General features: G+C 31.5%; 1 pseudogene; it reads left to right on the top strand.

Moving 5' to 3' along the window:
- The first annotated feature begins 13504 nt into the window (after window positions 1-13504).
- On the top strand, window positions 13505-13665 carry LOC122490734 (annotated as a pseudogene).
- The last annotated feature ends 433 nt before the right edge of the window (window positions 13666-14098 follow it).

Genomic DNA, 14098 nt, shown 5'->3' with positions numbered 1-14098 from the left:
TCCTTCATTTTTTGTAAACTCATTTTCAGATTAGGTTTCTATAATGAGACTGCATTACCTTGATGTTTATTTTCCACTCAGCATGTTAGACTATGGGTATCTTCAAAGGTACCTCATGCCATAAGGAAACTGTATCTACTGTGCTTTCATTGATTTCCTATATAAACAGGTTTATGATTTATTCAGCATATAAACAGGGTACTTTCAGAGACAATCCATAAATATTTCTTGTTTTGAGATTTCCTTTAGGTTTGAAGTCATTGAAAAATCTCTGCTTTTTCGAGTATTTAAAATTAAGGTTTTTGCTCATATTGAACACTTGCCAGGTTATGATGGACCCAATCTGTTTGAATGTATAACCTTTTTTTGTAAAGAATTTATTTGTTTCACAGTTTTTATTTTTCTCAAAGGTTCTATTCCTTCATCCTTCTCTTTGATTGATGTTCTTTTGTGTTCAGAGTTGTTTTTGCAATACTGTCCTTGAAACTTGTTTTTAAGCTTAATCTAAAATGTAGCTGATAACACACATAAAAACATTATGGAATGCTGGTAAACATACAGCATTATCAGAAAACCTAAGATCTAGTCCTAGCTGCTTGCCTTGCCATTTAAAAAAATGTGTGGTTAAAATTACATACCTGAACTCTCTGATCCTGCTTCCTCATTTACAAAAACATTGAATTCAATAATACTGGCAAATCTGTTTTATTGCTTTCCTGCTTTCTTAAAACTTTTACTAAAGTGAAATGTCTAGTTACATAGTCCCAATCCAAATCTAAAAGAGGCTTAGAATTGTAACCAAAGCAAGAGGAATTACAATTAATGAATATCTAGCTGGTCTTCACTACGCCTACTACAGTTCCCAACCACCATACTGACACCAAAAATGGGAAGTGATTCACTGCAGATATAATTCTATCTAGATGTGATTTAAATATGAATCAGGGAGCACCTGGGTGGCTCAGTCAGTTAAGTGTCCAACTCTGGATTTTGGCTCAGATCATGATCCCAGGGTCCTGGGACCCTGCATCAGGCTCCATGCTGAGTACTGAGCTTGCTTGGGATTCTTTCTCTCTCCCTCTCTCTGCCCCTCCTCCACTCACATACTCTGTCTCCCTCTCAAAATAAATAAATAAACATTTAGAAATAAATAAATATGAATCAGAGCGCAGCATATCTCTTCAACATAAAGAAATGATTAATTTATTTCTGGTTCATGTCAAGGTCTTAGTAAGTTTAAATAGATGTGTGGTGATTTATAGTAAATATGAAGGAGACATTTCTCACAGAGGAGGAACCTGTATATATATTAATAGTGAGACCACTGAACCTCAGGATGTTTTTAGAAATAAGAGTCATCTGGGAAGATTTAGGTATAAGTTTTCCTAAAGGAAGGAGAATATAAGCCAATTGACATTTAGTAATCTCCACCAGTCATATAAGTCTGTGACATTTGTTAGCTCTCTAAATTATATCCTATTAGGATGATATCACAATCAAAGAATACTAATTTTAGCTATTCTAAATACTTTTTCCAAATGCTTAAATGACATAACAACAACAACAACAACAGTGGAATGTTACCCCTGCCTTGGCCTGTTTATGTAAACTCTAAAGCACTCACACTGAATGTCTTGAAGAGCATGGTAATAAATACGTCACTGGGTCGGTGCATGTAGTTAGGTAGAAACTAGGCTTGCACTTATTAAACTGAGTAAAAGTACAATGTACTTTGACTTAGTCTCGAAGTTTCAGAATTAAATAAGCCATAATAATTTGGGGGGTGTGCATTTATTTCATTATTATTATTTTTTGCTTGCTGCTTGCTATAGTGATTCCAGTTTTTTTGTATAAAACTCATCTCATCTCTAGTAAAATAAGTCAAAATAATAATAAAAATCCACCTGGTAGGCATTTTCTACTCAGAATTACCCATTCCTTCTTACATTTTATTTTTACATTAAGATCTTAGAGTTGTTTCTATATCTTATGGAAAATTGAACTCCTTCAAGCAACGTATGAGAATATTCGTTGTTCCACATCCTTGTGATCATTTGGATTTTCCATTTTTTCATTTTATCCATTCTGTTGGATTTGTAGTAATTTATTGAATGTGTTTTGAATTTGCATTTTCCTAGATGAATGAAAATTGCACTTTTTTACATATTTATTGGATATTTAGTTACCCTTTTTAATGATTTCATATGTGTTCAAATATTTTGTTCAATTCCAAAGTGTGTGTTCTTTTCATTTAATTAATTTTAAGGAAGCCATTCATTTTTAAGCACAATTACTTAGCAGTATTGTAAGTCATTACTTGATAGAATTCAAGTCAAGATTAGTAGAAAAATCTAAAATAAAGATAGAAGATGGGTGTTGTAAGCATTGAGGTGGCAAATGAGGCCATGGAAATAGATATGATATCATAAAGATAATATAGGGAATAAGACCAAAAAACAGCCCTGTGGGACAACTGGGACCAGAGAAAAGAAAATAAGGAAACAATCCACAAAGCCAAATAAGAATTGGCAAGTAAGGGAGGCAAAGAGAGTCTGAGCCAGCTGCTTCACTAGTCAACATTGCTATTAGAGTAACTGAGCTGAAGATCCTCATGTTCAAATCAAGCTGATCCACCAGCTCTCTACATAGCTTTCAGCAAAGTCTCAGAGAAGTGCATCCAACTCTGTGTACCCTTTGCAAAACTCTGCCCTTTGTTGCTACTACCTTACTGCTACTCACAAACTCAAAACCACAATTTGCATTAGGCACCGATGACATTAATCCCATCCACTCTACCTTCTGTTTACAAGGTGACTATAGAAACAGCAAGAGCACAAGGTTATTTTTCAATATCTGAACCCTAACTCCCCAAGTGGTTCAATCTTTGGATTTCTGTTCATTCTCTTTGGAGATCTGAAGCCTTATGACTTCAATTAGCATATTCTGGATATAATTTTAACTACACTCAGGCATATCTCTAGCCATTCTCCTCTGAACAACTTCACACATAAAAGAGTTAGTAAGATACTTCTTAGGACTTCACCGTGTATGCTTTCTTTTCCCACCAAAAACATTGTAGATTCAGGGAAAGAATCAAAGATTTCTCATAATTGCCTCTTCCATGTACATCCTTCTTTAATACACATAACATCCATAGTGAATGCATTAATATGTAATTTATTTCACATCATATAATGCCGAAATCCCTATAATGGCTTACCATCTCACCCAAAGTAAAAGCACAAGCTCTTTACTACCACCTCCTGTATTTTGATGATTTGTTCCTTCTCTGTCCTGTCTTCTCTGACTCCATTTCCTACTACCCTTTTTGCTCATCCTGTTTTAGCCACAGTGGCCTCCTTGATTTTCTTCTAAACGTTTTATCCCAAGCTGGCTTGTCATGACCAGGAAACTAACAATCTGAAAACACAAAAACAATTTAGCCACATAGACCCCTTGAATTTCCATATATCACTTGAGTTCTTAGCTTCCACTCATCAGGCAGGAGGTTCCCAGACAGGAATTGTAGCCTGAGAGGCAAAAGGTTGTTACAAATCATATTTTATTATCTACTTTCCCCTTCTCAGGTAAATCTCATGGGTAGTACTAAATAATTTTGCATCCCCACATTTCTTTTCTAATCAGTTGGAGCAATATTGAAGATATTTTGTGCAGACAATGGAGGTTTAGTCTTTTCTTTTTCTAAAGTACTTAAAAGTAAATACTGGTTCTCATAAGTGGCATATCTGATCTCACACTGTGGCTTGCTCACATAAATGCACTGAGAAATATTCAGCTAGAGAATTTTTTATTCCAAAATTAAAACTCAGGTGTTCTACACTTTTTAATGAAAATAGTTGATCCTAGAATATAGTATTTTGAGGTAAATTTTCTTAGTTAAATATTCTATTATTTCATATGTTCTTTCAGAAGTAAAACATGGGAAAAGTGTTTATTTTGCTTTGAAAGGTTTCCTTTATCAATTATGTAATATTGAATCTGGAAATCATTCCTTAGGTTCCACTCAAAATGACATCAGGAAAAACACTTCAACAGTACTCTCAGGGGTGGGAAAAAAAAGATTCAAATTCTTGGACATATGGGAAATAATAAATCTCTTTATAAAAGAGCAAAAACTCAAAATATATTAATAAAAAATAAAATAGACTATTTAAAAATAAAAATTAAATTAAAAAAAAGACTATTATTGGTCTAATCTCAAATTTTGAGAGAATATTTTTTTATTTGCTAAAATTTCCTTATTAACTTTATTGGGATCACTGTCTCCTCTAGAATATTTTAAAGTCCTGATAATCATACACTAGGGTTCCAATACAGAAATTAACTTTACTTAACTTGGATCAGCTGCCATACTATGTATGCTATGTCTACTGTAAACTTAAAGCCCAACTAAACGTTTACATAATCTTATCATCTAAACCATCAATTAACAACAGTTGGATCATAAACCGAGATTGTTACCAATATATTGAAATAGGCATGTTATTCATACATCTTATAAAAATCATAGGAAATCTGAGTTTACAACAAAGTAGCTTTATATAACATAAAGAGTAATCTTATAAAGGTTAGCAAAAGAGCTAACAGCTATGGGTACACAAAAAGTGAATACAGTATAATGCTACAGGTACCTGAATACATTTTAGCATTCTTTAGTCTTCTGTACAACTTTTTTACTTGTTGTCACTTTAGCCTTTTATAAACTCAGCTTTACTTAGTAATCCTCTTAATCCTCTTATTTTCTGCTTTCATACTTGTCATATGTCTTCTTTCCTTCAGTGATAACTTTTCTAAAATCATTTTCTAACTCAGTCATGTTATTCTTATTTCTGTTACTAAATATACTTTGGAGTAGACTCAGTGTCTGACTACAGAAGATTCTCCTTAGTGTGTAGTAGACTAAGATATGGATTAAAAATCATGGGTCAAAACCAAGGATAATGAAGTCTTTGGCTACAATGGCAGTGCTTTGACAGGAAGACCATGCTTTCTTTCAAAAATATCCTCCTTCTAATATCTAGTAATTAAACCTCTACAAAAAAGAAATGAGATAAATTTAGAAAGTAGTGATATTAATTACAAAATTCTCTGAAAGGTTGCCAGGAAATTAGTTGCTACAGCTCTGACAGTATGAATGAGTGTATAAATTCAACCATGATGAAGAGTTCAGGTAGACAAACATTAAAGTTTGTTATAGTCCTGATACTCTGCCACATTTTATCTACCTTCACTTGGTAACTTTTAAAAATAAAATATTTGAAAATCATATTTTTACTTTATTTTATATAAATCTTGTCATGATTTAAACTGTATTATATACTTTCTTTGTAAATTTTTGAATATTTGATCAAAACTGAAAGTCTGTAATATCTGTACATGAGATATATTTCTTAATCTTATCAAAACTCACTATAGCTTTAGAATGCATGATATTTAACATAACTGTTATTTACTATGAATTATATCAGACAAAATTCCATTCAAAGGCTTGATGTTATATGTGAAAATCATAGCAATCAGCATAGTGAATCTTGAAGTTAATGACAATGATGATCAATCAATAAACTGTTAAAAATCATGCTCCTTAAGTCAGAACATGGATTCTCTGTACCTCATCTTTGTCAAGTAGAAATGAAAAGAGTAGCTATCTCACATGTTGTGAAGGTTAAATGAATTATAGCAGGTAATATTTAAAACAGCATATGACGCATAATAAATAAACTACTATTAGCTAAGATCAGCATGTTTTAAATTATGCTCCACAAAAGGCAAGGAGAGTCTCTCTCTCTCTCTCTCTCTCTCTCTCTCTCTCTCTCACACACACACACACACACACACACACACACACACACACACACAAATGACATGAGTGAGGAGGGTAAGATAAGAAGATGTGAAAGGAAATCTTCCAGTGGAGAAACTTTTAAGGCTCTTGCAAAATCTACTAACCCTGGTCATTTCTTATCCACTTCAAGTCTACCAACAGCAGCAATGTGATTGTTCTAGAACTTGGACCTAAGCTCTACACACATATATCTAAACATTTTGTATGACACCATATCCTCCACAAAATTATAAACATTTTTTTAATCTTTGCATTAATACTTTGCAGTCTGGATGACTGAAGCATAATTTATCACATTATCACTTGTAACCAAATGGTTCTTTTCCTTTCTGCCTCTACATTTGCACATGAAAAACAATCCCATTAGTATAGTCTTTCATAATAAATAGAGAATCTAAATCAGAGTCCTATTGCTAGGATATAAACTGCAATATAGTGAGAAGCTTGTGTAATTTTAATAAATTACCAGAAGATTTTAAGAAATAATATTTTTATTTATAAAATTATTTATAATATTTATAATATTTATATAATAGTTATAGTATATATAAATGATATAATAATTAAAAATGTTTATAACATTTATATTTTATTTATGTTTACATAAATACTTGTTATATTTAATATTTAACATAAATATATCTATAAATATTAATAATATAATCTTTATATATATTATTATATATTACTTATATATTATATATAACTATATATAATATAATATTTATAATATTATTTTTTCTTAAGAAATAAAATTTCCATTAAATTTGAGAATATTATGGCATCATTGAAAAACTAATGCAAACATATACAGTATAATTTGATAGTTTTGCTTTTTATCTGGTTGATAAATCTGGAGTGATTTCCGTTTACTCTACTTAGTGGTTCTCGGACAAGCACAAAAATCACCTTTGCCTTGAAAATCTGAAAATCCTGTAGAAATCAGTCAATGGATATTTTAGTTCATTTCACTTGTAGCAGTTAGTTCATTCTACTGTATGCCACTTATTAGATGGTACACTAATTATTTGTTTATGTTTCTAGCTACCAAGTAAAATACAAGATCCTCAAAGTGGATCATGCCTACAAGATCATGCCTAGTGCCTGATACATAGTACACATTCAAATGTAGACCTAAAATTTTACAATCTTTATTGCATTGGTCAATTCTAGCCTCCATTTCACGTATGCTTTTCCACAACAGTAGCTAAAAATGCTTTTCCAAAACAGTAGCTAGAATTTCTGTGTAGACCCCCTTTTAATAGTGGTTCTTCTGAATGAAATTATGTATGAATAGGACAGAGTAATACATTATTAATGTTAATGCAAAGTAAAGTTAAATTCTAAATAATTATAATCTTAGGAGAATGTAAGATTATAAAATAAAAACATTTACAAGAATTTCTTTCCTAAATTCTTGTCCTGTATGGTGAATCCAGTGTACATTTATAACCTGTAGTCATTCTTTTATGTTTTCTGTTACCATTATATATGAAATTTTAGTTTATTTATTGTAAAGAAATCTCTCAAGCAATGATGCTTGTTGCCTGTGTAATAAAAAACTTTAACCACCGAACCCCTTATTTACTAAATATTTAAACTGGTTATCCTAAATAATAAATGATAATGAAATTGTCATCTTTTTATTTTGAAGGTATACACTGTGCTTTTACTTTAATTTGTTTTGCTCTATTTTGGGGCGGTTTTTTTTTTTGTTACCCAGAAGTGTTTTGGAATTTTGTGTAAAATGAGCTGATAACTTCAGAATCATTTTTTCCTTAAAAAATGTGCATGAGTGATTTTTAAAAACGTAATTTCACAATTGATATATTAATGTAGAAAATGTTTATATGCAGAACAGTTTTATTTAAAATTTAAAACACTGCAAAAATAAAACATATTGACCTACATAATTTAGTGTAAAGATTAAAGAGTGTAGTGATAGAATATTCTGGTTATTTTCTCCTGTGACTATATATCATTTTTCCCATATAATTAATGCTGTTTTAATTTCCAACTATTTAGCTACCCTCTGTCCTCTACCTACCTAAACATCTAGTCATCTATTGCTTTTCCCACATGTTCCAGTTTTAACTGCAGTCTGGAGAGTTTGAATTGCAAGTCATTTACATACTTAATTATTTACCTAGTTATTTCTTTAAATTTATTTTTAAACTTGCACTATGGATTAAAGGAATTTTGCTATTTAAACTAAGATTATCCATTCCATGCAGTGATAGTAATCATTAAATAGAAAGATCTTTTAGTTTAAATTCCTTTTAAGTTAGAATTGAGAGTAGACTGCTTAATATTTACATAAGAATAGGGGCTCCTGGGTGGCTCAGTCTATTGAGTCAGACTTCAGCTCAGGTCCTGATCTCTCAGTTAGTGAGTTCCAGCCCCCAGTCCAGCTCTGTGTTGACAGCTTGGATCCTGGAGCCTGCTTCAAGTTCTGTGTCTCCCTCTCTCTCTGTCCCTCCCCTGCTGCACTCTGTCTGTGTCTCTCTCTCTGTGTCTCTCAAAACTAAATAAACATTAAAAAAATTAAAATATTTACATAAGAATATAGATAAAACAATTTGATATTTATTTTTCATGAAAATAAGTGATGTTATATATAGAGAGAGATATAGATATAAAACACCCACAGGGTTTTCTGAATCTGCATATAAGGACCTTGAAAATCACCATACCATTATAAGGAGCTGAACAGGATAAATAATTAACAACTGTTCTTGGCTTCATAAGACAAGGGAGGACACAATGCAAACTTCTTCCCCCAAGACTGGAGAGACAGATGGGCAAATACAGAGAGTTGCTGCTTAAGGGAAGAGAAACATCTGAGTAGAAACCTCCTGGAAACCAGTGCCAGGGTAGGAAAATCTGGAACTATAATTGATGAATTGTGGGAGATTCAGTGGGGACACATCTGAGAGTTACAAACTCCAGGCAGATGCAGCCATAGTTGGGGGGAGAAATATTGTTAAAAATTTCCCACTGAGTTCTTTACCAGTTTCTCACAGTAAATATCAGAAAAAAATCCCCTGCTGCTTAGAGGGGTGAGAAGGGTAGAAACCATTTTAAACTCATTCAGAGTACTCTGTTTTTTGTAAGAAGGTCTATTCTGAGGGGAAACTAGTTAGTTCATCATCTTAACCTCCTGGGGTATAGTCAGAGCTAAGGGTGGGAAAATAAAAATACCCAACTCCAGCACCCTCTAGCCATTTTGTCCAACTTAAAAGGGAGAAAATAATTAAGAAGCTCTGTGAAGTTCATAGTCCAAAGGCATAGGCTCACTAAAGGAACCCACATCTCACTACTGCATAACAAAAGCCCTACTTATAGCAATTCCTTTTACCCAGTATGTCATGTCTGGCTATCAAGAAAAAATTATAAGACATACCAAATAACAATACAAAATAAAACAAAGCAAAATAAACAAAAACCCACACAATTTGAAGAGACAGAGCAAGAATCAGAGCCACACATGGCAGGAATGTTGGAATTATCAGAATAGGGAGATACATTATCTATCTATCTATCTATCTATCTATCTATCTATCTATCATTTATTATCTATCTATCTATCTATCATTTATTATCTATCTATCTATCTATCTATCTATCTATCATCTATCTATTTATCTGATATGCTAAGGGCTATAACAGATAAACTAAACAGCATATAAGAAGAGATGGACAGTGTAAGCAGAAAGATGGAAATCCTAAGAGGGAAACAAAACACTAAAGATCAGAAATCTGTAATAGAAACATAAAAATACCTTTGATGGACTTAGTAAACCATAAATGGCTGAGGGAGGAATCTCTGAGCCAGAAGATGTATCAAGAGAACACTCAAAAATAAAAAAAAATTTAAAAAAAGCAAAGAGAGCAAAATCTTCATCAACAATAACAACATCAACTGAATACCCAAAGACAGTGAGACAACCACAAAAAGTATGACAAATGTTTAATGGGAATACTGGAAGGATAAGAAAGAGAAAAAGAAACCAAAGAAATATTTGAAACAATAATGACTGATAATTTTCCCAAATTAATATCAGATAACAAACCACAGATATGGCAAGCTCAGAGAACATCGTCAAGGATATATGCCAAGCAAACAAATAAACAAAACAAACAAAAACAAGTATTCCTAGGCATGTAATTTCCAAACTATGGAATATAAATGATAAAGACAAAAAGCCGGGGTGGGGGGAAGGGTGTGGAGAAAGAAACACCTCACCTATAGAGAAATAAAGATAAGAATTAATTACCTCTGACTATTCAGAAACCAAGCAAGAAGAACAGTGAAATATTTAAAGTGAGAGAAACAAAACCACACCAGTTTAAAATTATGTGCTCTGTCAAATTATCCTTCAAAAATGAAGGAGACACAGATTTTCTTAGGCAAACAAAAATTGAGAGAATTTGTTTGCAGGAAATGATAAAATCTTTAGAAAGAAGGAAAATAATATAGGTTAGAAACTTGTTTATTTTTTTAAGTTTATTTATTTTGAGAGAGAGAAAGAAAGCACAAGTTGGGGGTGGGGGGCAGAGAGAGAGAGAAAGGGAGAGAGAGAATCCCAAGCAGGCTACCCACTGTCGGCGCAGAGCCCAACACAGGACCCAAACCCACAAACCACAAGATCATGACCTGAGCCCAAGTCAGACAATTAACCAGTGGAGCCACCCATAAACTCAAAGCTGTATAAATTTAAGCAGAGCATCAAAGAAGTAGTAACTAAAGACAAAATAAAAACTTTTATTTAATTATTAATTGACATAACAGGTAAGTTTTTGCTTAAAATATTAATACCAACAGTGTATTCAATTAAGTATTCTTATATATGCATATAAAGTACATAACCAAGTCTATGCTTATGTATAAGTAGAATTATGACAGCAATGATACAAGGAATAGGAAGGATAAATTAGAATTATTTCTTATTATAAGGTACATTACTTATGAAGTGGAGGAAATTATTTGAAAGTAGATTTGAATTAGTTACAAATGTATACTGCAAACTCTAGAACAACCACTGAAAAAAATTTTTAAAGTATAATAGATACGCATTTTAAAAAATGGAGAAAAACAGAATCATATACAATGCTCAGTTACAATCACAAATGGCAGAAAGTGAGTGAAAATCTAAAATAATAAAGAAGAGCAACCAATAGAAAACAATAACAAATATGATAGATTTTAATCCAAACATATCAATAATAACTTTGTCAATGGTTTAAATGCACCCAATAAAAACAGATTTTCATAGTGGATGACAAAGCAAAACCCAACTATGAGTTGTCTACAAGAAATGCACTTTAAATGTAAGGACAAATATAGATTAAACATAAGTGAAAGGAGGGAAATACACTATGCTAGGAATAGTAAAAAAAAAAAAAACAGGAATAGCTATATTAATTTCAGACCATGCAGACTTCAGATTAAGGAAAGTTATCAGGGATAAAGACGATCATTACATGAGGATAATGGAGTCAATCCTCCAAATAGACCTAATAACCCTAATGTGTGTATATGTAACAAAAGAGCATCAAAATATATGAGACAAACAAATAGAAATGCAAAAAGGAATAGATTAATCAAGTATTGTAGTTGGTGACTTTAACACCTCTCAGAAATGGACAGATCTATTAAGCAGAAAATGAGAAAAAAACATAGTTGAACTCAAAAACATGATCAATCAACTGAATATATATATATATATATATATATATATATATATATATATATAGCTAAACACAGACTGTGTCATCTGACAACAGCAGAATACAGATTTTTCTCAAATTCACCAGAGCTTTACTCAAAATAACCACATTCTGGGACATAAAACAAACCTTAACATATTTAAAAGAATAGAAATAACATATTCTCATACAACAATGGAATTATTAGAAATCAATAATAGAAAGTTAACTGGAAAAACCCAAAGAATGTAACAACCAAAAAATATACAAAGTAACACACAGGTCAAATAAATCTTACAAGAATTTTTTTAAAAAAATGTATTGAACTAAGTGAAAATGAAAACATAATTTATCAAATTTGTGAAAAAAAATGAAAGCTGGCTTAGAGAGAAAATTATAGCATTGAATGATATATTAGAAACTAAGATCTCAAATCAATCATCTAAGCTTCTATCATGAGAAATAAGAGAGAAGTAGAACAAATTAAACCCAAATTAGTTGGCTTAGATCAGAAATCAATGAAATTGAAAATAGGAAACCAAATAGAATATTAACAAAACCAAAACCAGTTCCTTGAAAAGATCAATAAATTTGACGTGCCTCTGGACAGATTAACAAAGAAAAAAAAAACAGAAAGGACAAAAATTTCTAATATCAGAAATGAAAGAAGTGAACATCATTATAGATCATGTGGAATTAAAAAGATAATAAAGGAAAAGTATGAACAATTAATTCTGTGATCACAATTTGAAAATCTAGATTAAATGGGGAGATTCTCTGGAAGATATAATTTGCTAAAATTCACACCAGAAGAAATAGACAATCTGAAAAGGCATTTATCTATTAAAGAAATTTAATAAATAATTAATACCATTCCAAAACAGAAAGCAAGGGGCAAAGATATGTTCACTGGTGAATTCTATAAAATATTTAAGAAAAATATTATACCAATTCTTTATAATTTCATTCAATGTAAAGAGGCAGAGGGGACATTTCTAACTCATTGTATGAGACCAGAATCACCCTAATACCAAGATCAGACAAAATGTTACTAGAGAAGAAAAGTACAAATTAATATCTCTCATGACCATAGATACAAAACTCCTCAACAAAACATTGGCAAATAGTCTTAATAATCTATAAAATGAATTATATACCATGATCAAGTAGATTTTATTGCAGATATGCAAGTCTAGATTAGCATTTGAAAATCAATTAATGTAAAAAAAGGAAATCAATTAATGTAATCCATAATATCAACAGTCTAAAAAATAAAAAATCATATGATCATATCAATAAATGCCAAAAGAACATTTGTCAAAATCCAACACATTTCACCATAAAAACTCTCAGTAAACTAAGAATAGAGGGGAACTTCCTCATCTTGGTAAAGAATATCTATAAAAAACCGATAGCTAATGTCATCCTTAAAAATGAGAAACTTGAAGCTTTCTCATTAAGATCAGGAAAAAAGCAGGGATATTCCCTCTTTAAACTGTTTCAACATCATATTTGGAACTTATTGCTAATGCCAAAAAGTGAGAAAAGGAAATAAAAGACATACAGATTGGGAAAGATGTCTTTGATGGACAAAGGAAATAAAAGTCATACAGATTGTGAAAGATGACCAAAAGTGTCTTTGGTCACAGATGACATGATCATCTACGTTGAACATCAAAAATAATCAACTAAAATCTCCTGGAACTAATAAGCAATTATAACAAGTTTCCATACTACAAGGCTGATATACATAAATGTTCTGCTTTCCTATATACCAATAAAGAACAAAGAACAACGAAGTGGAATTTGAAATTAAAAACAAACAATTCCATTTAAATTACCATTCCTCCAAATAAAATGCTTATGTATGTATCTAACAAAATATGTGCAAGATCTATATGAAGAATACTACAAAAATCTGATGAATTAATCGCTTCTCGGCCTTTTGGCTAAGATCAAGTGCAAAAATCTGATGAATTAAATAAAAAATAATAATAACCACATAAGTGCAGAGATATTTCATATCCATGGATAAGAAGACTCAATATTGTCAAGATGTCTGTTCTTCCCAACTTTATCTGTAGATTCAATGCAATCCCAATCAAAATCCCAGAAAGTTATCTTGTGGTTACAACAAACTGATTCTAAACTTTATATAGAGAGGCAAAATACCCAGGATAGCCAAAATGGTATTGAAGGAGAAGAATAATGTTGGACGACTTCATTACTCAATGTCAAGCCTTACCATAAAACTATAGTAAACAAGAGAGTGTGGCAATATAAATCAACTGAATACAACTGAGGTCCCAGAAATAGACTCACATAAATATGGTCAATTGATATTTGACAAAGGATCAAAGGCAATAAATTAGAGCAAATAATTGTTTTTTCAACAAATGGTGCTGGAACAACTTGGACATCCACATGCAAAAAATGAATCTAGACACAGACCTAATACCCTCCACAAAAACTAACTCAAAATGCATCATTTTATTTAGACCTAAGTCTAAAACATAAAACTCT

Source organism: Prionailurus bengalensis, chromosome B2, assembly GCF_016509475.1.
Source record: "Prionailurus bengalensis isolate Pbe53 chromosome B2, Fcat_Pben_1.1_paternal_pri, whole genome shotgun sequence".
Classification (NCBI taxonomy): Eukaryota; Metazoa; Chordata; class Mammalia; order Carnivora; family Felidae; genus Prionailurus; species Prionailurus bengalensis.
This window is presented reverse-complemented; position numbering and strand designations above follow the sequence as displayed.